This window comes from Stomoxys calcitrans, chromosome 3 (assembly GCF_963082655.1).
Source record: "Stomoxys calcitrans chromosome 3, idStoCalc2.1, whole genome shotgun sequence".
In the NCBI taxonomy this organism is placed as follows: Eukaryota; Metazoa; Arthropoda; class Insecta; order Diptera; family Muscidae; genus Stomoxys; species Stomoxys calcitrans.
This window is the reverse complement of record NC_081554.1, coordinates 128,741,643-128,767,025: the sequence shown is the minus strand read 5'-3', so window position 1 is coordinate 128,767,025 and position 25,383 is coordinate 128,741,643. Positions and strand designations below refer to the sequence as shown.

Here is a 25,383-nt window from a genome sequence, read left to right as displayed (position 1 = left end):
ACTAGAACTACACGTTGATACACATTTCCCGGGAAACTCTCCAACGGACAACGTGGCGCAAGAAGAGGTTGTCACTGGTATGCATTCGTTAATGTCGCCAGGCCCTGATGATGTATCACCGGTTGAATTACAAGCTGTGTCTGATAGACTGGTTCCCTGGCTTAGGGAGATATACTCTGCTTGTATCAGAATGTAATTTATACCTGCAGAATGGGGGGACACGAAGGTCATTTTCATTCCGAAAGCAGCGAAACCCTACCACACGAAGGCGAAACGTTTTCGTCCTATTAGTCTGTCATCCTTTTACTAAAGACTCTTGAGAGATTGATAGAAAAATACCTTAGGCCAAAGATCCCTGGAGAATGCCTGTCGCGGCAGTAGCATGAATATAGTAAAGGCAAATCCACTAAAACAGCCCTTCACGACCTAGTCAGCTACATAGGGGATTCTCTCGCTGTCAAAGAATATACAATGGTAGCATTTCTTGACATTGAAGGTGCTTTCAATAATGTAAAACCGACGTCAATCATGAAGGAGTCGGAGTTTCTTGGCATCAACTTTACCGTAAGAAAGTTTATTTATATCTTACTTACTAAAAGATGTATTACGGCAGGCTTGGAATCTGTGGATCTAAAAAGATGGGTCAGCAGAGGAACACCTCAAGCAGGTGTACTGTCTCCTCTACTTTGGAATATAGCCATTAACAATATATTACTAAAAAGTAAAAGTGGCGTATGCTGATGACGTGGCAATTGCGATTAGGGGAAAGTTTCCCAACACTCTAAGAGATATACTTCAGGAAGCTCTACGTGCAACAGCAAAGTGGGGTACCCAAAGTGATCTTGGTATAAATCCATGCAAGACAAAAGTAGTTCTTTTCAGCAGGAGATGCAAGTTGACTACAGTGGAACCTGTCTCCTTGGGTGGAGAGAATGCTCCATTTACAAAAAGCTCAAAATACCTGGGTGTTTTGCTGGACAGAAAATTGAACTTCAAACCCAACATTTTGGAAAGGGCAAGAAAGATCACTCTTGCCCTATACACCTGCAAGAGAGCCATTGGCAAAAGTTGGGGATTTAGACCGCGTGTTATGCATTGGGTATATACTGCAGTTGTCAGACTGATGAACGGTCTGATGAACGACGCTTCAAAAATCCACCTACTGCTCAATATTTAACGGGATCCAAAGGATGGCTTGTTTGTAACCGCACTGAGAACGACACCATTTGAACACGAATCTGATATTTATTTTCAGGGCCAAGTCACTTGTCGGCCGCCCCATCCCTCAAAACACCCTCGAAACCGGTCATTTTTGTCGACTATGGAAATATGGGGCACAAATGAAAGGTATTTGGGAGTAGACCACAAATCTGATATCAACATTCGGGACCAATTTCCTGGGGACGACCCACCCCCATAACAACGCTTACCATGACAATTTTGGGCCTTAAAGGGAGTGGATCTCATTATCGATGGTTTTTGGGGCCCATACCCAAAACCAGACATATTAACTGCCTTCTGCAATAAGGGGTTTAAATGATAGGTCTTTGAGATTAGAAAGCGAATATAATATTCAATTTGTAGGTCAATGCCAATATGAGATTCAAATAAATGATATTTGAGAGTAGAGCACGATGCTGATATATTTTCAGAGCTAAGTGTTTGAGGAACCACCACTCTCCACAAAACATCGCCAAATCGGGCATATCTACCAACCACGTCAATGTTGGGCTAAAATGAAAGGTAATGGGGTTCTACCCTTTCCCTAAAAAACCCCACAAACAACAATTATTTACTGACCATCGCAATAAAGTGCTCAACTATAGGTATTAGGGAGTAGAATACGAATCTGATATCCAAATGTGGGACCATGTATTTGGGGCACCGCCCCTTTCCCAAACAAACCCCCCAAAGAGTACAAATTTTGGGGCCAAATGTTTGAGGTCGCCTCATTCCATAAACTTCCCTTTAACCAATTCCAATACGGGCCAAGAGTCTAAGGGACCACATCACCCCCGAAAACACCCCAAAATCGGACATCATGACAATACCAAGCTGAAATAAAAACTTTTAATAATGGAGTATATCTAACACCCAAACGTTTATGACCCTAAACCCTCCGAGCGAGTTCAGAGACCAGTAAAGATCAGTAAAGGCATATTGTTATGCTTCTGCAATGTACAAATATTATTTTAAATATTAAATATTATTATAAAAATAAATATTCAAAGGATAATTTTGTTCCATATAAAGTAAAAGAAGGCGCAGCGGAGCGGGCCCGGTTCATTTAGTACGATATTTTTATTTGTTTCTCTTTCGAGACGAGCTCAATGGTCGGAGATGCGATATATTTACCGATCATGGCAATATGGGGCTAAAATTAAAGGTATTTTGGAGTAGAGTACGAATTTGATATTCATATTTGGGGCGAAATGTCTGAGGGGCTGACGCATCTCCAAAAAGAACTGCTCGTTACCCTAATTTTCAAAAAAAGCCAGATCTCGGAGATTGGTGGTAACCTAAAAATAACAAGTAAAAACGCGTTTAGTTCGAACTTTGGATACCCACCACCTCGGGTATATATGTAAAACATCTTTCGTCAAAATTCGGTGAGAAATACACACCTTATGCCCTATAGCACCTATATCCAAATACTAAAAAGTAAGAGTCATTGTTAAATTGTGTATAACAAAATATTGATATTTTTAGTAGCTATATCTTAAAATAAACCGATCTGAACCATATACGGCACGGATGTCGAAAAGACTTACATAAGTCACTGTGTCAAATTTCAGTCAAATTTCATTTCATAAATGCCCCTTTTATGGAGCCACGATTTTAAATCGAGATATCGGTCTATATGGCAACTATATCCAAATCTGTACCGATTTGGGCCAAGTTGCAGAAAAATGTCAAAGAGCCTAATATAACTCAAAGTCCCGAATTTCGGCGAAATCGGGCAATAAGTATGCCCTTTATGGGTCAAAAACCGAGCAATCGGTCCATATGGCAGCTGTATTCAAATCTGAACCGATCTGAGCCAAATTGAGGAAGGATGTCGAAGGGCCTAACATAACTCACTGTTCGGCGACATCGGACAATAAATGAGCCTTTTATGGGCCTAAAACCTTAAATCGAGAGATCGGTCTATATGGCAGCTATATCCAAATCGGTCTTTATGGCGGCTATATCAAGATATAGTCCGATATAGCACATCTTCGAACTTAACTTGATTATGGACAAAAAAAAGAATGTATGCAAAGTTTAAGCTCAATATCTCTATTTTTAAAGACTGTAGCGTGTTTTCAACAGACAGACGGGCGAAAATGGCTAGATCGTCTTAGATTTTTACGCTAATCAAAAATACTTTATAGAGTCGGAAAAGGATATTTCGATGTGTTGCAAACGGAATGACAAAATGAATATACTCCCATCCTTCGGTAGTGGGTATAAAAAGGTGGTAAACATAGTACGGGTGAATTGCCTACGGTTCCCATCCCCAAAACCTGCCAAATGGATTTATAGACCAACCTCAACAAAATGGACTCAATTGAAAAGCATCGCTATATATATAAAAGAGACGAGTGACTTACGGACTGATCATTGCCCAGCCCAAACAACTGATTTTTGCCGTAATCATGTAATTTTGCATCAATGTTGGTCATGGGTTTAGGTACTAAAAAGTGCCTAAAAGTACGAAATGATAAATGTTTGCCCACCGCGAATCGAAATTAGGTAATTGGACCGAAAGTCGGAGAAAATTGGAAAATAAAGGGGTTGAGAGAAACAATAAGAAATGTATTACTGAAAACGGGAGGAAACTTACGTTTAGTACCCCATTTGATACTATTTCGTACTTCCTTTATGGATTGAGTTAGAGCTCTAAATTGGACATGTACCTATGTACAACTAGAAAAAAAGTTAGGTGACTAACAATTTTATTTATATTTATCGGTCGTCTAGAAGGTTGTTTTTAAATTCGTCCATTTAGGTTCAAAGACGTACGGAAGGGTTCTTTCATTACTTGGGTCAGATGACGGGCAACTTAAAACAATTCACTGATTAAAATTTCAGCGACATTGGGTAATAAATGCAGCTTTTATGGGCTCCAGACCCTTAGGCGGCAGATCGGTCTACATGGCAGCTATATCTAAATATAGTTCGATCTGAAACATATTTGGGGCGGATGTCGGGTGGTTTAAAATAACTCACTGTTTCAAATATCAGTGAAATCGGATAAAGAGGAAAGCTTTTATGGGCCTTAGACCCTTTATCGGCAGACCGGTCTGCATGACAGCTATATCTAATATAATCCAATCTGAACCACATTTAAGTCCTATATGGGGATACCTAAAACTACTTACTCTTTCGAATTTCAACGAAATCGGATAAAAAATAAAGTTTTTTTATGGGCTTTAGACCCCTTATCGTCAGACCGGTCTGCATGATAGCTATATCTAAATATAGTCCAATCTGAACCACATTTAAGTCCTATATGGGGATAACTAAAATTACTTACTTTTCGAATTTCAACGAAATCGGATAAAAAATAAAGCTTTTATGGGCTTCAAACCCTTTATCGGGAGATCGGTCTATATGGCAGATATACCTACATATAGTCCGATCTAATACATATTAAGGTCAGATAAGGGGAGGCTTTAAATAACCCATTGTTTAAAATTTCAGCGCAATCGGGTAATAAATAAAGCTTCGGAACCTTTATCTAGAGATCAGTCTATATGGCAGCTATATCTACAATAAATAAAGTCCTATATCTTAATTGGGTCCTATGTTGGGGTGGCTAACACTACTCACTATTTTTAATTTCAGCGAAACCGGTTGAAAAATAAAGCTTTTATGGGCTTCATCCCTTTATCTCGAGATCGGCTATATCTTAATATAATAATGGAGATCCGCTATATCTAAATATAATCCGATATGAACCAAATTTAGGTCGGATATTGGGAGGTCTAAAACTCCTTACTGTTTTAAATTTCAGCGAAAATAAAGCTTTTATGGGCTTCAGATCCTTTATTGGGAGATCGGCCTATATGGCAGTTATATCTAAATATAGTCCGATGTAATCCATCTTTAGGTAAGATGTCGGTAGGCTTTAAATAAACTACTATTTCAAATTTCAGCGAAATCGGTTAAAAAATTAAGCTGTGGTACCCATATTAAAATTGACGCCAAACAAACAAATGTAAACAAAATTTCGCGCACTTTTTTTCTAAAGCAAGCTAAAAGTAACAGCTGATAACTGACAGAAGAAAGAATGCAATTACAGAGTCACAAGCCGTTGAAAAAATTTGCCAACGCCGACTATATTACTACTATATTGCCGACAATTACTTTTTGGGCAACCCAATTATTAAATATATTTAGGTCAGATGTCGAGAGGGTAATAAATAGAGCTTTTATGGGCTTAACACCCTTCATCGGATGATCGGTCTATATGGCAGCTATATCTAAATATAGTCCGATCTGAACCATATTTGGGTCAAATATCGGGAGGCCTACTACTACTCATCGTATCAAATTTCAGCTAAATCGGATAAAAAAATCATTGATGGGCATTAGACCATTAATCGGCAGATCGGTCTATTTAGCAACCATATCCAAATATGGTCCCATTTGGCCCATTCACGAACTTAACCAGCGTACATCAAGAAGACGTATCTGTGCCAAATTTCAGCTCAATATCTCAATTTTTGAATTATGTAGAGTGTTTACAACAGACGGACAGACACACGTGCATCGTTAAATCGTCTTAGAATTTTACGACGATCCGATATATATATACTTTGTAGGGTCGGAAATTGATATTTCGATATGTTGCAAACGGAAAGACTTAATGAATATACGCCCTAACCTACGGTGGTGTGTATAAAAAAGAATCTGATAATAATTGACGGTCTTACCAAAAGCTCACATAGATTAGTTTTGTATTCTGATTATAAGCTCTATTAAGTTATGGACCTAACTACGGCACACTTGGCGCAGATGTTAAGGCATAGCAATTGGATTACAAATTGCGTGCCATGACAATTAGTACAAGTAAAACCAGTAAGAAAAGGCAAAAGTCGGACGGATTGAACTATATAGTACCCTACACCATCGAGTTTACGTACTACTTTTAATATATAAAACTTATCTTCATATCTAGCTAGACTTTAATTCTGCATACCTGTTGAAATATCGAATAGAACCTCCTAAGATTTTGTAACGATTACGATTATCAATCGACCTCTGATGGCTTATAATAAACAAATAAATATTAATGAGCCATTTTTAAGGCAGAGTCTGAATGGGAGTCGCTGGACTACATTAATTAGTAGAACAAATTTGCAGGAGGGCACAGGACCAGCAACCTTACTTACTAGCCTTTGTACTCGCATACCTTAGGTCCATTGTGTTCATCTTAAAAAAGGAAGGATATCAAAAAGAAAACGAAGAATACAAAGACCCACAATAGCACAAAGCACATCAGTTAAGTGAAACAAATAAGGACGGTTTAAAGTTGGGCAAAGCCAACCTTTTATACCTTGCACCACATTGGATATGCAGGCTAAGTTCTAAATTTAAAATTTGCTTACATTTCATATGTAGAATTTCGATCAATATCCCTACATATTGTAGGAGCCATAGAGTAAATCGTTGTTCAAATTTTTGAGAAGATCGATTGATAGCAAAGGCCTTAAAAGTGAAGATCGGAAAATGCATACATATATGGGAACGAAATCTAAATCTGAACCGATTTCTATTAAATTCAATAGCAATACCAGGAGTCATAAGAGAATCCTTTGTGCCAATTTTCGAGTGAATAGAATTACAAATGACCAAATTATTTCAATACTTGTACAAATCAAACTAACATATATATGTGAACTATATCTCAATCAGAACCAATTTCTATAATGTCGAGATTCATAAGAGAATCCCTCGTGCAAAATTTCGTGAGAATCGGTTCACAAATTACAATATAATTCCAATTTTAGTCCAAATCGGATGAACATATATATGGGAGCTATATCCAAATCTGAACCTATTTTTTCCAATTTCAATAGGATTCGTCCATAGGCCCAAAAAAATGATTGTGCCAAATTTGAAGACGATCGGATAAAAATTGCGACCTGTACTTTGTACACAAATTAACATATACAGACGGACAGACAGATAGACGGGCATAGGTAAATCGAATCAGAAAGTGATTCTAAGTTGATCTGTACCACAGTTGTGGTGTGGGGTATAATAAGTAAAAGTTCGGCCGGCCGAATCTTGAGAACACACTGCCATGGATTCTGCTACAAATTTCCACATATGAACTTAGTTGAAGGGCATCAGCAAAAAATGTAAACTTGTTTCAGCCAATTCGGGTAAGATGGATTCCATGAGAAGGTGTCAATTCGGGACATGGGTTTATATGAGAGCTATATCATCCTCCATCCTATGATGTTGGATATAAGAACAACACGATGCGTGGACTTTATTGATAGAAGCTCACAAGTTAAATTTTCACAATAATTTAAAATGTTCACAAAGTCAAATATGCAATCTTTTTGGAAGCCGAAAATTTGATTTTTTTCAATCCGAAAGTTCGAATTTTTTAAGATTCAACTCTTTGCAAAAAAAAAATCGAAGATCGACTTATATCAAAACGACGAAAGTCGGAAAGTCGACTTTTCGCCCCGACTTTGGATCCCTATTCTGAGCCAGTGGCGGTTGTAAAAGAAATCACATCCCTTTTTTATACCCACCACAGAAGAATGGGGGTATATTCATTTTGCCATACCGTTTGCAACACATCGAAATATCCATTTCCGACCCTATAAAGTATATATATTCTTGATCAGCATAAAAATCTAAGACGATCTAGACATGTCCGTCCGTCTGTCTGTTGATATCACAGATTGAGATGGGCTATATCGGTCTATATCTTGAAATAGCCCCCATATAGACCGATCCGCCGATTTAGGGTCTTAGGCCAATAAAAGCCACATTTATAATCCGATTTTGATGAAATTTGAGACAGTGAGTTGTGTTAGGCCCTTCGACATCCTTCGTCAATTTGGCCCAGATCGGTCCAGATTTGGATATAGCTGCCATATAGACCGATCCTCCGATTTAGGGTCTTAGGCCCATAAAAGCTACATTTATTATACGATTTCGCTGAAATTTGGGACAGTCAGTTGTGTTAGGCCCTTCGATATCCTTCGTCAATTTGGCACAGATCGGTTTAAATTTGAATATAGCTGCCATATACCGATCCTCCAATTTAGGGTCTTAGGCCCATAAAAGCAACATTTATTATCCGATTTTGCTGAAATTTGGGACAGTGAGTTGTGTTAGGCCCTTCGAAATTTTTCATCAATTTGGCCCAGATCGGTTGAGATTTGGATATAGCTGCCATATAGATCGATCTTCCGATTTAGGCCCATAAAAGCAACATTTATTATCCGATTTTGCTGAAATTTGGGACGGGGAGTTGTGTTATGTCCTTCGACATTATTTGTCAATTTGGCTCAAATCGGTTCAGATTTGGATATAGCTGCCATGTAGACCGATCCTCCGATGTAGGGTCTTAGGCCCATAAAAGGCGCATTGATAGTCCGATGTCGCCGAAATTTGGGACAGTGAGCTAAGTTAAATCCCTTGACATACTTCTGCATTATGGCACAGATCGATACAGATTTGGATATAGCTGCCATATGGACCGATCCCTCGGTTTTAGGTTTTGGGGCCATAAAAAGCGCATTTATTGTCCGATGTTGCCACAATTTGGGACAGTGAGTTCTGTTAGGCCCTTCGACATCCTTCTTCAATTTCACTCAAATCGGTCCAGATTTGGATATAGCTGCCATATTGACCGATCTCTAGATTTAATGTTTTGGGCCCATAAAAGGAGCATTTATTATCCGATGTTGCCGAAATTTGGGACAGAGAGTTGAGTTAAGCCCCTCCACATATTTCTGCAATTTGGTCTAGATCGATCAAGATTTGCATATAGCTGCTTTATAGACCGATATCTCGATTTAAAGTCTTGGCCCCAAAAAAGGCGTATTTATAATCCGATTTAACTGAAATTTAGCACACTGACTTACGTTTTCGACATCCATATTGTATACGAGTCAGATCGGTTTACTTTTAGATATAGCTACTAAAAAGACCAATATTTTGTTATACATAATTGAACAATGACTTGTACTTATTAGTATTTGGTCCAAATCGGATCATATTTCGATATATATTGCTATGGGACATAAGGTATGCCAGATTTTACCGGATTTTGATGAAAGGTGGTTTACATATATACCCAAGGTGGGGGGTATCCAAAGTTCGGCCCGGCCGAACTTAATGCCTTTTTACTTGTTATTCTTATATCATTTAATTTTATTGTAGTTATATACGTATGTATAAACGGTTTGTAGACGGACAAGTTACAGATTAAGCATTTCTTTTAGTGGTGGCTTCTCCACACTAATGGGGCGAAATTTCTAGATTTGTCCATTTGTTGCTCCTCCTCCTTTTGGCAGTAGAGTCGGGCTGTGCCCATACAATCGAACAATAGGTGTATGGGTGAACAGTGTCATAAAATAACCCAACGGACCATCATCAATAAACACGTATTTGTAAAAAATTTCTACCGATTAGCCAAATTTATTCGAAAGATACCAAACTGTCGGCAGATCGACGATCAGACATGATTGAATCAGCCCTATAGTAGGGCGGAATTTAGGAATTTATCCCGTAAATTGGGTAAAAACCCTGGTATTTACCAATATATACCCAAACGCTGGATATTTAAAATTTTGGAGATATCTTGGGTATAGAAACATTTTCCAAAAATTTTCATTTATAATTTCATATTCTATGTATACACACTTGACCTTCTGATCTCATAAAATCGGAATATAGTCATATATAGCCCCTATATAGACCGATTTCCAGACTTAAAGTCTTGAGGCAATAAATTGGTGATGTTTCATCCGATTTCGATAAAAATTTTGAGGTTTGGTCCAGATCGAACCCTATTTATACACAGCTGCCCTATAGACTGACCGCCCGATCTCCAGATATAGTAGTATAAAGAACATAAAAGATTAATTTATAACCGGATTTGGATGAAAATCGGCACAGTGAGTTCTGGTAGACCTTTACCCATTCCTGTCAAATGTGGTCCAGATATAGAACCCATATAGATCGATTTCCATATTCAGAGTATTGAGCCTATAAAAGGAGAACTTTTTATCCGATTTCAATAAAATTTGATAAAATCGAAATCGGATTAAAAAATACGAGATCGGTCTGTATGGCACTATACCCAAATATGATCCGATCTGGGCCAGATTTAACAAGAATGGGTAGCGGTTTACCAAAACAAAAGCAAAACAAAATTTCATCGAAATCGGATGAAAAATGCTCCTCTTGTGAGCTCAATACTCTCTATCGGAAGATTGGTCTATACGACAGCTATATCCAAGTTAGCCAAATAGGTGTAGTGGTCTACCAGAACTCAAAGTGCCGAATTTCATTGAAATCGGATGAAAATTCCCATTTTATAGGTTCAATACGCTATATCGGGAGATCGGTCTATATGGCATCTTTATCCAAATACGGAATACCAGAATTCACGGTGCCAATTTTTATCGAGTAACAAATGGATCTTGTATGATCTTAATTTGGGGCCACCGCAGCGCAGAGGTTGCCATGTCCGCCTATGACGCTGAACGCCGGGGTTCGAATCGGAAATCGAAGGACCATCAGAAAATTTTCACCGGTGGGGAGGGGAAAATTTCCCCTCCTTATGTTGGCGACATTTGTAAGATACTTTGATATGTAAAAACTTCTCCCCAAAGAGGTATCGCTCTGCGGTACACCGTTCGGATTCAGCTATAAGAAGGAGGTCCCTTTTCATTGGTTTTAAATTTTAATTGGACACCACTCATTGATTTGTGAGAAATTTGCCCCAGTTCCTTAATGGAGTGTTCATGGGCAAATTTGCATTTGCATGGTCTTAATACCCTATATCGGACGATCGGGCGGTCGGTCTATATGGCAGCAATATCCGAATATGATCCGATCTGGACCACACCTCTCAGAAATAGGTAGGGGTCTTCCAGAACCCACTGTGCTAAATTTTACTGAAATCGGAAGAAAAGTTACTAGTTTATTTATTCAAGAGATCGGTCCAAATAGCGGCTATTTATAACTAAATTTCGATTTTATGAAATCAGAAAGTCAGGTTTGTACACAAAGAATACGAAATCATCAAAAATTGCTAGGAAAATGATTTCAATTCCCAAAATATTTGAAAATTTATAAATACCCAAAAAAAGGTAAAGGTAAATACCCAATAAGTACCCAAGCATTGGGTATTTACCCAGTAGAAACCCATCTCTATTCATGCAATAAAAAGTAAACGCGAGAAAGCTGTCTCTATGGAGGCCATACTGAAAAATATACCTCCGTGTACCATACTTCCTATAGATATATAGATATAAAGATATATAGATAAAAAAGAAGGATCCAATACAACGGAGCATTTGAAATTTCACCGAAATTATATAATAAGTAAGACTTTTGCGTTTTTTATACCCTCCACCATAGGATGGGGGTATACTAATTTCGTCATTCTGTTTGTAACTACTCTAAATATTCGTCTGAGAGCCCATAAAGTATATATATTCTTGATCGTCGTGATATTTTATGTCGATCTAGCCATGTCCGTCCGTCTGTCTGTCGAAAGCACGCTAACTTCCGAAGGAGTAAAGCTAGCCGATTGAAATTTTGCACAAATACTTCTTATTAGTGTAGGTCGGTTGGTATTGTAAACGGGCCATATCGGTCCATGTTTTGATATAGCTGCCATATAAACCGATCTTGGGTCTTGACTTCTTGAGCCTGTAGAGTGCGCAATTCTTATCCCATTGGAATGAAAGTTTGCGCGTGGTGTTTTTGTATCACTTCCAAAAACTGCGCCAAGTATGGTTGACATCGGTTCATAACCTGATATAGCTGTCATATAAACCGATCTGGGAACTTGACTTCTTGAGCTTCTAGCAGGCGCAATTCCTATCCGATTTGAATGAAATTTTGCACTAAGTATTTGATTATGATATCAACAACTGTGCCAAGTATGGTTCAAATCGGTCCATAACCTGTCTTATAAACCGATCTGCGAACTTGAATTCTTGAGCTTCTAGAGGGCGCAATTCCTATCCGATTTGGCTGAAATTTTGCATGACGTATTTTATTATGATATCAACAACTGTGCCAAGTATGGTTCAAATCGGTCTATAACCTGATATAGCTGTCATATAAACCGATCTGCGATCTGAACTTATTGAGCCTCTAGAGGTCGCAATTATTATCCAATTTGCATGTAATTTTGTACGACGGATCCTCTCATGACCATCAACATACGTGTTTATTATGGTCTGAATCGGTCTATAGCCTGATACAGCTCCCATATAAATCGATCTCTCTATTTCACTTTTTGAGCCCCCAAAGGGCGCAATTCTTAATCGAATTGGCTGACATTTTACACAGGTCTTCAACATATAATATAATTGTGGTCCAAACCGAACCATATCTTGATATCGCTCTAATAGCAGAGCAAATATTTTCTTATATCTTTTTTTGTCTAAGAAGAGATGCCGGGAAAAGAACTCGAAAAATGCGATCCAAGGTGGAGGGTATATAAGATTCAACCCTGCCGAATTTAGCTTGATTTTACTTGTTTTGCCTAATTTGGCACGGCCGAATTTATCACGCTTTTACTTGTAAAATAGTAAATTTGCGGGATTGGCTCATAAGGGATCCCCCCATTATACCCATCACCGAAGGATGGGGGTACATTGATTTTGTCATTCCGTTTGCAACACATGGAGATATTCATTTCCGGCCCTATAATACACATATATTCTTGATCAGCGTAAACATCTAATACGATCTAGCCATGCCCGTCCGCCTGTCCGTCTGTCTGTTGAAATCACGCTACAGTCTTTAAAAATAGAGATATTGAGCTGAAACTTTGCACAGATTCTTTGTTTGTTCATAAGCAGGCTAACTTCGAAGATACGCTATATCGCACTATATGTTGATATAGTCCCCATAAAAGCCACATTTACTAACCGATTTTTCTAAAAGCCGCATTAATTATCTGATTTTGCTGAAATTTGAGACAGTGAGTTGTGTTAGGCCCTTCGTCATTTTTCTTCAATTTGGCCAAGATCGGTCCAGATTTGAATATAGCTGTATATGGGCCGATCTCTCGACTTAAGGTCTTGCGCTCATAAAAGGCGCATTTATTGTTCGATTTTGCCAAAATTTGGGACAATGAGTTGTGGTAGGTCCTTCGACATCCTTCTTCAATTTGGCCCAGATCGGTCCAGATTTGGATATAGCTATCATGTGGGCCGATCTCTCGATTTAAGGTCTTGCGCCCAAAAAAGGCACATTTATTGTCTGATTTTGTCAAAATTTGGGACAGTAAGTTATGTTAGGCTTTGCGACAACCTTCTTCAATTTGGTTCAGATCGGTCCAGATTTGGATATAACTGCCATGTAGGCCGATCCGCCGATTAAGGGTCTTAGGACCATAAAAGCCATATTTATTATCCGATTTTGCAGAAATATGGGACAGTGAGTTGTGTTAGGCCCTTCGACATCTTACTTCAATTTGGGCCACATTTGAATATAGCTGCCATATAGACCAATCTCTCGATTTAAGGTCTTGCGCCCATAAAAGGCGCATTTATTTTTCGATTTGGCCAAAATTTGGGACAACGAGTTGCGTTAGGCCCTTCGACATCCTTCTTCAATTTGGACCAGGTAAAGCCCCTTGACATACTTTACAATATGACACAGATCGGTCCAGATTTGGATATAGATGTTATATAGACCGATCTTGCGATTGGGGCCATAAAAGGCACATTTATTGTCCGAGTTCTCCGAAATTTGGGACAGTGAATTGTGTTAGGCTCTTCGACATTTTTCTGCAACTTTACCCAAATCGTTCAGATTTAAATATAGTTGCTATATAGACCGAGCCGTATATGGTTCACATCGGTTTATTTTTTTGTTATACACAATTGAACAATGACTTGTACTTATTAGTATTTGGTCCAAATCGGAAAATATTATAGATTTTGACGAAAGGTGGTTTACGTATATACCCGAGGTGGTGGGTATCCAAAGTTCGACCCGGCCGAACTTGTTTCAGCTTAATACCATCACTTTGTAAAGTCTATACATATTGGAGCCATTATTCAGTATTTTGGTGAATTAACTTAAGGAAATTAAAAAGTTAGAAACCCTTTATAGTATAATAGGTAGGGAAAAATTCTCTACGGGAAATGGGACATGTGCCAAACCTGTCACGGGATAGGTACTCTGGTGATGGGGACCGATCCCATTTCTAGTCCCCTTACATGGAAAAAAACCTATCATTTTTATAAAGGTTTGTCGCTCGAATTGCCACTATTCGCTCGATAATTAAGCGATTTTTTAAAAAATAATCAAGAATCATAAGTTAGGCAAATTGAAACTTTTCATTCCCTGTAGGATATGTCCTGTTACAGGTAGCAAATTCTCCAATTTACGTCTGGGGCAATTGACTACACATTTCCCGTAGGGTTATTATTTGAAAAACACCCTTATGATAAAGAATATTTTTTGTAGGTATATCTTGTAGCTAACCAGCATGACACCGAACATTTATGCAATACTTTAAATTCTTTGAACAACCAGTCATTATTGAGCCCAAGTGTTTCCAGATCAATTCTATTATGACAACACTGAACACCACATTACCACACTTCCTTGAAATGACAAAAGCTTGACAAGAATGTCTTTAATTTTCAATGCGTGATCTTGGATTGAAGATGAAAAACGCAAAATGTATTCCCCAAAGAAATGTTTGCTGCAGCGAACAAAATTTTCAAGGAATCTTTAGTTTTTGTCCGCAGCTCACAACATAAATGCTAAATTTTTTAAATTCTCAAAATTTACTAAAACCATCCAAACCTAAACGACTGCTGCCTGCCTCTTGGAACAACTCAGAACAATGCAATCATTTAAAAGTTTGCTTAAATACCATGAAGAAATACATACTACAATACAGACGACTCGCTAGAATCCGCAAAAAAAAGAACAGAAGCAAAAAGACCTTTTCTCCTTGTGGTCGGACAACAACGACTAGAGAGCTAAGATCTGATATCGGTTTAGATACATCAGTGTTTGATTTCGCGTGAAATTCACTCACGACTTGTAATTATTTAATTTAATTGTTCTGTTGTGTGTTCCGAAATGTTTAACAACAACAAGACATACAAAAAAAATTGGACTTGGAACTTTAAGCGGTGGACAGCAGGCATTTAGCATGGACAACAACATCGTTGGATGTGTGATTTTGTGAACACGGTATCGCAGTATACGTATGGCTCTGACAACACTGCCGTTCTTAGACAACAATGAAGTGTTTTGCCATACCATTATAGGGTGTGTTTTTTGAGATAAATGATAAGTCAACAAGAAATAATTTAAACTGCCCGATGATATCAAAAACTGGCTTTATTTACGACCGATCGAAACTATTTAGCCTGGATCATATTAGATAAGACTTGTGAAAATACATCACTTCATTGAAGTTCAAGGAATCTGGCGTCGAGAACAATTAGGGATCCTGTGAGAGCTTCATAGCCGAGGAACGCATACTGAAGTATCTCTTCCATTAATGTAGGAATGTGTCGAGCGACTAGCGCCGATCGAGGACGTAGGATGCGCGCCATAGACTTAGACTTAGACTCGTGTAAGAATTGTAGTAAAAGCGAGAATTGAGCTCTTCAATGTAGCCTGAGTTAGTTAGTAAAGGGACAACCGCTGTACATTGCTATACATTTTTCTAATGGTCACGCCGTTATAAACAGAATTTTGTGAATTTAATTACTTACACTTAACCAAATTTGTTATTCAAAACAGCACAAATGATTGCTAAAACAGCAGTTTTTGTCTGCTGAAAATGGGAAAGCAAACATTACTGCTATTTCAGCTAACATAGGGCTGCAGAATTAACAAACATTTTTTACTACTATTTCAACTAACAAATTCTGCTTGAGTACACAAGTCTGCTGAAAAAAATGTATATGCCACTTTTTATGGTTGCATGTTACTTGAATTATTTGTATTATTACTTGAAGAATTTTTTTAGAAATTTTGTTGGAAGATCCTCTAATTGGTATACATTAAGAATTTTTTGTTCGCATTTTTTGTTATTGCTCTATTAATGTGTGCATGACTGACTAAATTTTATAGAAAAACGGCTATGGAAAGTATAAATTCAGTGGTGATTATAAACATCGACTGAGATGTTTATAACCTCCCCTTCATAGATAAGCAGCAGTCATTTTCAGTTAACAACAGTCTTTTCAACAGTAAGCCTGCTACTCTAAAATTGCAGTACTACTGCTGTATTTGGCTTTGAAAGAACATTTCTTCAACAAGCCGAATGTACAATAGCGTTCCAAGCGTCTCAAACTTCTGCGTTTATTTTATAATCTCCGACACCAAGCTTCGAGGTGTCTTCCACAACATGATCTTTCCTTGGGGTTTTGGTCGTCCCAGTTTACGTGTACCTTCAAAAGACTTCTTTACTGGAGCCTCTTCATCTACTCTGACAATATGACGTTGCCTACGCAAAAGTTGTATTTTGATATGTGTAACTATGCTATCGTAGTCAAACAGCTCGTGGCTCATACGACACTTATATTCTCCATTAACGCAAACTAGCCCATATATTTTACGAAGAATCTTTCTCTCAAGCACTCCCCGCACTGCCTCGTTGAATCAGTCGAGTGGAGCATGCCGTTGCCATCTGTTGTGTTTGCAGCTTTTCAATGTCCAGCTTCCGTGCAGTATCAAATCGTACTTCCCTCGACATGCTCAAACCGGTGCGAACCTTTGCTGCAGCAAGAAAATAATCCGAATCTATATTTGCTCCACGGATCAATTGTACATTTAACACGCTGGATAAATGCCTTCCATCTATAGTGATCAATTTGGTTCCTCGTGTTTTAATCGGGTGACAGCCATGTAGCTTTGTGAATTTTATTTATGTTGAAATCTGATGCTGTTAACTACCATGTTATTTACCTCGGCCATATCTTTTAGCCTCAATCCATTGTTGGAAGTTTCTTTGTGTAGGATAAACTTTCCGACTGTTGGACCAAAGATATTTTCCTTCCCTATCTTGCCATAAAAATCTCTCAGAACGATTTTAATATCATGGGCGGGGCAGCGGTCGTATTCTCTCTATAGGCGCTCAAAGAAAATATCATTGGTCTGCACATCCTTGTCTTCCGTAGGGGCATGGGCACAAATAAGGCTTATGTTGAAGAAATTGGCTTTTCTGCGGATTGTGACTAACCTCTCATCTACCGGAGTTAAGCTTGAGACTATGTGTTTCAGTCTCCGACTAACCACAAAACCACAGCCAAATTCATGCCTCTTGTTATGGCAACTATAGTATAGTTCATCGCCGATTGGTGTTGTTGTGATGCCATTCCCGGTCCATCGCTTTTTCTGTAAGGCGGTAATATCTGCTTTATACTTCCCCAACACAACCGACAACGCGTATACTGCACCTTCTTATAGAGTGTGCTTACACTCTATTTGCAAATCCGCAAATCATGGTTATTTTTTCGTTTACGTGGGTCGTCAACGTTAGGGGGTCCGCTTTTTCTACTCCCTTTTCGGCTGCCAGCGACATCCTTCTGCCATATGGACAGATCTCTCGATTTAAGGTCTTGGTCTTCGCTGATATTTAACAAAGTGACTTATGTTAGGCTTTTCGACAACTGTGTACTATATGGTTCAGATCGGTTTATATTCGGATATAGCTGCCAAAAAGGCCAATATTGCACCGAATTTGGTCCAAATCGGACCATATTTGAATATAGCTGCTACTGGTGCAGATATAATGCATTTTCCCCGGATTTTTACGAAGGGTGGACTGCATATATACCCCAGATGGTGGGTATCCAAAGTTCGGACCGGCCGATCTTAATGCCTCTTTATTTGTTAAACTCAGCATCTTAACCTAAAAGAAATAAACTTTTAAAGACGCTCCTATTTGTGAGGATATTTTGTGTCTTTAGCCACGGTTCACTGTTATCTCGTCCCATGGCCAATTTCCTAAGTTTTAACAATATTTTGACCTTCATTTTAAATTTTTGTTTTTAATAACAAGACGCAAAATTAAGGATTTATAAACTACCATAAATAATAAAAAATCCTTAATGTGGAGGAAAATATTTTTCTCCAAAGGGAATTTCCCCTAAAATGTTGGGATATTGATCATCTTTAAATAAAGTTTGCAAATCTTTCGCTAGAATCTTCAAAATTAGGACAAACATTGTTTCAGTGTAGTTAACATTTGAGTACAACTAAGTTTAAATGAATTAATAACAATAATTATAATCTTAAAAATAAACAAGTAAAAGCGTGCAAAGTTCGGCCGGGCCGAATCTTACATACCCTCCACCATGGATCGCATTTGTCGAGTTCCTTTCCCGGCATCTCTTCTTGGGCAAAAAAGATATAAGAAAAGATTTGCTCTGCTATTAGAGCGATATTAAGATATGGTCCGGTTTAGACCACAATTAAATTATATGTTGGAGACCTGTGTAAAATGTCAGCCAATTCGAATAAGAATTGCGCCCTTTGGAGGCTCAAGAAGTAAAATAGAGAGATCGATTTATATGGGAGCTGTATCGGGCTATAGACCGATTCAGATCATAATAAACACGTATGTTGATGGTCATGAGAGGATCTGTAGTACAAAATTTCAGCCAAATCGAATAATAATTGCGACCTCTAGAGGCTCAAGAAGTCAAGATCCCAGATCGGTTTATATGGCAGCTATATCAGGTTATGAACCGATTTGAACCTTATTTGACACAATTGTTGAAAGTAAGAATAAAATACTTCATGAAAAATTTCAGCCAAATCGGCTAGGAATTGCGCCTTCTAGAAGCTCAAAAATCTGTTTATATGACAGCTATATCAGGTTATGAACCGATTTGAACCATACTTGGCACAGTTGTTGGATATCATAACAAAACACGTCGTGCAAAATTTCATTCCAATCGGATAAGAATTGCGCCCTCTTGAGGCTCAAAAAGTCAAGACCCAAGATCGGTTTATATGCAGCTATATCAAAACATGGACCGATATGGCCCATTTACAATATCAACCGACCTACACTAATAAGAAGTATTCGTGCAAAATTTCAAGCGGCTAGGTTTCTCCTTCGGAAGTTAGCGTGCTTTCGACAGACAAACAGACGGACGGACATGGCTAGATCGACATAAAATGTCACGACGATCAAGAATATATATACTTTATGGGGTCTCAGACGAATAATTCGAGTAGTTACAACAGAATGACGAAATTGGTATACCCCAATCAAGTAAAATATCAATAAGAAAGAAACTTACACAGATATAACAAGTAAATACGTGCTAAGTTCAGCCGGACCGAATCTTGGAAACCCATCACCAAGGATTGTGCTAAAAATTTATACAAAATAAATTTAGTTGAAGGGCATACTTTTATTCTAAATACCAAACCAGGAAAAGCTATACAAAGTTATAGACCGATTTGGACCGTACTTGGCACAGTTGTTGGAAGTCATAACGGAACACCAGATGGTAGTCATAATAGAACACTATGTACCAAATTTCAGCCAAATCGGACAAAAGTTACGTTTTGCAGGGGCTCAAGAAGTTACATCGGGAGATCGGTTTATATGGGAATTATATCCAAATCTGAACCGATTGCAATCCCCAACGACCTACATCAATTAGAAGTATATGTACAAAGTTTCAAGCGGCTAGCTTTACGCGTTCGACCTCTATCGAGATTTCGACAGACGGAAGGACGGACGGGCGAACATGGCTAGATCGAATCAGAATGTCAAGACCAGATCATTATTTCGAGGTGTTACAAACGGAATGACTAGATTAGTATACCCCCATCCTATGGTGGTGGGTATAAAAAAACCCTAAATCGGGAGATAGGTGTATAAGGAAGCTGCATCACAATATAGTTTTATCTAGACCATTTTCGAATGAAGGGAGGTTTAATATAACCCATTGTTGGAAATGTCGAGCAAATGGGTGAGCTGAAAACATTAAATCGGTTTTACAGAGGCTATATATAGATGTAGTTCGAAAATGGGCCTGTTTTATCCAACTAAACTGACTATGGATGGGAAAGTCATCTACACCAAGTTTTGGCTTAATTTTAAAAGGTCCAATTTCCCAATTTTAAAGTTTTAGAATCCTGGCGTTGAGAATAAAAGAAGAGCAAATTAACTTCTGCGCGAAGGAGGCCTCCAACATAGTATAGACTTTTTTTGTCCATAGGCAGGTTAATTTCGAAAATAGGATATACCGGACAATATTTTCATATATCTTGCTACCTATTCGATTTCTGAAGACCCCAGAAAACCATTTTCCACCCGGCACTCAAATGCCAACTACTGGAAAATCCAATTTTTTTTTTTGCGAAACATTTTTTCATCATTTTTATAATATTCTTTTGCTTTTATTTTTTCATATTCTTTTGATTATAATTTACCATTACAAATTATTTGTAATTAAAATGTTTTAATTTTTCTACTCTTTCTCAACTTATTGGGTTGCCCAAAAAGTACTTGCGGAAAAGTACTGTCGGCGTTGACAAAATTTTTCACAGCTTGTGACTCTGTAATTGCATTCTTTCTTCTGTCAGTTACTTTTTACTGTTACTTTTAGCTTGCTTTAGAAAAAAGTGTAAACAAAGTATATTTGATTAAAATTCATTCTAAGTTTTATTAAAAATGCATTTACTTTCTTTTAAAAAATCCGCAATTACTTTTTGGGCAACCCAATATAACGTCGATACCTCTACTAGTTTTTTTCTGAAGAACATACACTTTCGCACTTTTTGATGTACATCCTCCCACTAAAAACGAAATTCTGACGTGATTTGTAAACTCAGCTCAAATATTTTGGCTTACAAGGAGAGCCCAGAATATTTTTGATGCTTATAGACCTTTTTTTATTTTTAATATAAAGTTTTTCATATTCTTAATAATTTGAGCTTAAAAAAGGAAGAACCGAAGTGCCGAAAAAGTTCCGAACTAAGGAGCACTTACCCCACATATTTACTTTATTTACGCTAAGCAGGCATGAGTATTGACTTTTTGCCTAACTTCACATAGCTTTCAATCATCGGGTGAGTTAATAATACATTTTTTGTCTTTACTCTAATTTCCGCTTGAACTAGTAAATTTTTATGGGTCGACTAAAACTTGTTTTTCACTTTAAAATAAAAATGTTTTTTTCTAATATCAAAAATTACAAAAAGAAAATCCCCTCCGTGACAATGTTCTGTTGAAACATTGCCGTGACCAGGATTCGAACCTGGGTTACTACGGCCACAACGTAGGGTCCTAACCACTAGACGATCACGGCTACTGGGGATGTGTTCTGCTGTTGTGCTAATACATGTTTTATACCATGACCTCCAAAGCAGCAATTCACAGTCATCAAACCGAGCACTCAGTCTGGCACTTTGTTGGTATTTGTACTTTGTGTTGCTTCAGCGCTGTGTATTTTAAAGGAATTTCACCATCAACCCGTTAAATAGACTACTTGGTGGTGTGTTTGTTGAGTTGTTGGCTTGTTTTGTTTGCTGCTGCTAATGCCATGTGCGCTTATCAAGGTTATTTTTAGCTTGGTGGTGAATTTGTTGAGTTTGCTTCATTTAGTTGACGATTTGCATTTGGGTGTGTCTTACCGATTGTGAGGGTAACATGGGAGTTTTCTAAAAAACAAACAAACAATTTCTCTGGCCTTATCTGACATTATTTTTTAATTTATCAAAATATGAGTGAATTATTGGATCAATTTCATTTATTTATTATAATAAGAAATTACAATAAACTAAGCGCTAGGGGCTAAAGCTATCAGCTTTACTTCAAATATGCTGACAATTCGCCATGTACTAAAAAACAATACAGTCGTCGACATAAGTAACTTGACAAACTAATTTTCGAACAGTTTAGCTTACAGATATTTTTTAAAATAAAGTTAAAACTTTCTAATATGACTACAAGTAGTCATAAATGGTCCAATATAAAACTTCATATTTATATTTATTCGAAAAATAATATTATGCCAAGTATCAAAATAGTTGGGTGGCATAAATATTTGGCATTAATTTTATTATAAGAAAAAATAAAATAAAATTAATTTTACGATCAAATTAATAGAAAATAGAGCTTAGAAGAGTAGGCGTGACCTTTGACGATCGTTTGGAGTGGATTTTACTGTATGTAATTTTATTGAAATAAATTGCGATATTTCATCGTAAGGCTTCAATTTCCGCCATTGTACCATCTTAAGCGCTCTGTACTAAATTACAGCGTGTATGGTTGAATTAGACCTGTAAAATGTCTAGATCTGGACTTGTTGGCAACAATTGTAATGGATTTGGCATAACCTAATAGAAAAAATTGGTCTTTTATGGCTTAAAGCATTGCCTAGCCGTAAAATGAATGACTCGCAAATAAATCTATCAACAAAGGGAAGTGAAATTTCGTTAAAAAATTATCAAAATGTTATCTTGATCCACTCTTCAATTGATTTCGTCCAAATTTTTTTGCCCGTTTCATGTAACCTGTCCCTAACTCACTACTTCGTCACCTTTACAATAGTTGTCATAGGCATTATGGCATAATGGCATAGATTTAATGTTTTACTTTCTTTTTTTTAAATATGTGGGCATGTCATTACTATTGTTTTTTAAATAATGAATTTTGTACTGGCTAAAGAACTTTTTGATATTAAAATACTGAAAAATAAATAAATTTTGTCAGAATACTGAAAAAACTAAGTAAAACAATGGACGCCATTTAGAATAGGATTAGGTCAATTGCAAATGCAAAAGATAGGATATACTCATAGTCCATAAAGTTTGCGTTCATGTGACGATTTCCTTTGCAATGATTAAAAAACAACATAAAAAATAAATAAAGTTTTGTAGTATATGTTGTTTCTTTATATTTCTTAAATTAGAAAACAAAAATACAAGTTTGCTTTTTTGTTCTAACGGTACTTTTGTCTCATAAGAAGAAATTATGACAACCAAAAAGTCTGCGTTCACTTTGTTTACTTCGAAAGTACCGTTACTTTTTATGATGCTTGTTCTTATTTTTGATCAGTTTCCGTTCATTATCATAACAAGTGATAGTTACACGTGTTTTTTTAAAAAATTAATAAACTTGGAAACATGGAAACTAAAGGAAAGGAAATATGCATATCTGAAAGAAAAAAAAATTATTAAATTGTGGAAAGAAGGACAAACCTTTAGAAATATTGGTGGAACAGTATTCTTCTGTCCAGCGCGTAATTAATATTTACAAAAAACCGGCATTATAAATTCAAAGCCTCGGCCTGGGCGTCCAAAAAAATTATCCGTTAGAGAAGAGCGCAAAGTGATGAATATGGCAAGCATCAACCAAAATTGTTGAAAATATTGAAACAATGTTTAAAAAAAGCATCTGTGCCGAAACTGCCAGAAAAATATTATATAGAGCTGGATTTCATGGAAGAGTTGGTCGGAGAAAGCCGTATATTTCAGTCATAAACAGACAAAAGCGGATTGCATTCGCTAATACTTTCATCAATAAGCCTCCTGAACTCGGGAAACAAATTATTTTCTCCGACGGGAGCCAATTCTGTATTTTTGGCATTAAAGGTCGGCAAAAAGTGTGGCGCAAGTCCGGGACTGAGCTGGAAAAACAAAATTTAGTTGGAACGGTGAAGCACGGTGGTGGTGGAGTTATGGTGTGAGGGTGTATGGCTGCTAGTGGAGTGGGTCAATTAGAATTTATTGAGTCCAAAATGAATAAATGGGGTTATCTCAATATTTTGAAAAAAAAAATTTAAACCAAGTGCTGCTAAACTAGGGTTAGCAACGTCATTTTGGTTCCAACAAGATAACGATCCAAAGCATACATCGGAGGTTGTAAGGCTTTGACTTCTTATATATAACACTCCAAAGCAGCTTAATACCCCACCCCAATCACTAGATCTCAACCCCATAGAGGATCTATGTGATCTATTGGAGAAAAAAAAAATCGTCAGCACGTTATTACCAGCAAGGAGATGTTACAAAGTGTCATGCAGCAGAATCCATGCCAAATAGACTAAGTGCAGTCTTAAAACAGCGTGACTATCCTACCAAATATTAGGAATGTGATAATATGTTTTTATTTTGTGTTTAAATAACTCTTTTGTTTATTTTTAACTAGCTGACCCGGGCCCGCTCCGCTGCGCCTTCTTTCACTTTATATGGAACAAAAGTTTTCTTGGAATATTTATTTTCGAAAATTAAAGAGCTTTTAGTGAAATACCATGCTACGAAAATAGTATATCGCTTGACTAACAGTTTAATAATATAAGTACCTTTATCTGAATCCCATATGATCTTTATTGGTCTACGAATTTAAGTTTGGATGTAAGGTGTACTCTATTCTTAAAATACTTTATTTCAGCCCGATATTCTCATGTTTTCTCTGATTTAGGGTGTTTTCGGGGTACCACCTCCCAGACACTGAAAAAATATCAGCATCGTACTCTTCTTCCAAATACCATTTATTTAATCGCCATATTGCCATTTGTTTTAGGGGAGTTTACACGATGAGGCGTCCCCCAAACACATGGCCCCAAAATAGGTTATCAAATTGGTTTTCTAATTTCAAATACCTTTCATTTGAGCCAAATATTGGCGTGGTCGAAAAATGTGTACCCTTTGGGGGGTGTTTTGGGGAAAGGGTGATTCCCTAAATACGTGGTCCTACATTTGGATATAAAATTCGTATTCTACTCCCAAATACCTTTGTTTGAGTCAAATATTGCGATGGTCACTAAAAAATTGCTGTTTATGGGGTATTTTGGGAAGGGGGTAGACCCCCAGAAAATTGGTCCCGAAAATGGGTATAAATTCTTGCTCTACCCCTCAAAACCTTTAATTTAAGCTCCACATTGACATGGTCGGTAAATATGGCCAAGGGGTGTTTTGGGGATTGGGGTGGTCGCCCAAACACTAAGCCCGGAAAATATATCAGCAACGTGCTCTATTCTCATATATCTATATATCATTTATTTGAACCCCATATTGCCATTGCCCTTAAAATTGAATATAAAATTCGTTTTCTAATCTCTTTTAGACTCCTTATTGCAAAAGACAGTTGGCCCCTAATGTTGATATCAGATACGTGGTCTACTTCCACATACCTTTGATTTGAGCGCCATATTTCCATATTCGGCAAAC

The 25,383-nt window shown here is 37.4% G+C and overlaps 1 non-coding gene across 1 annotated transcript; it reads right to left on the bottom strand.

The window, feature by feature from the left end:
- Window positions 1–21,446: 21,446 nt before the first annotated feature.
- Window positions 21,447–21,518, bottom strand: Trnah-gug (transfer RNA histidin (anticodon GUG)). Its single transcript has one exon. It is a non-coding gene; the product is annotated as a tRNA-His (tRNA).
- Window positions 21,519–25,383: the final 3,865 nt, after the last annotated feature.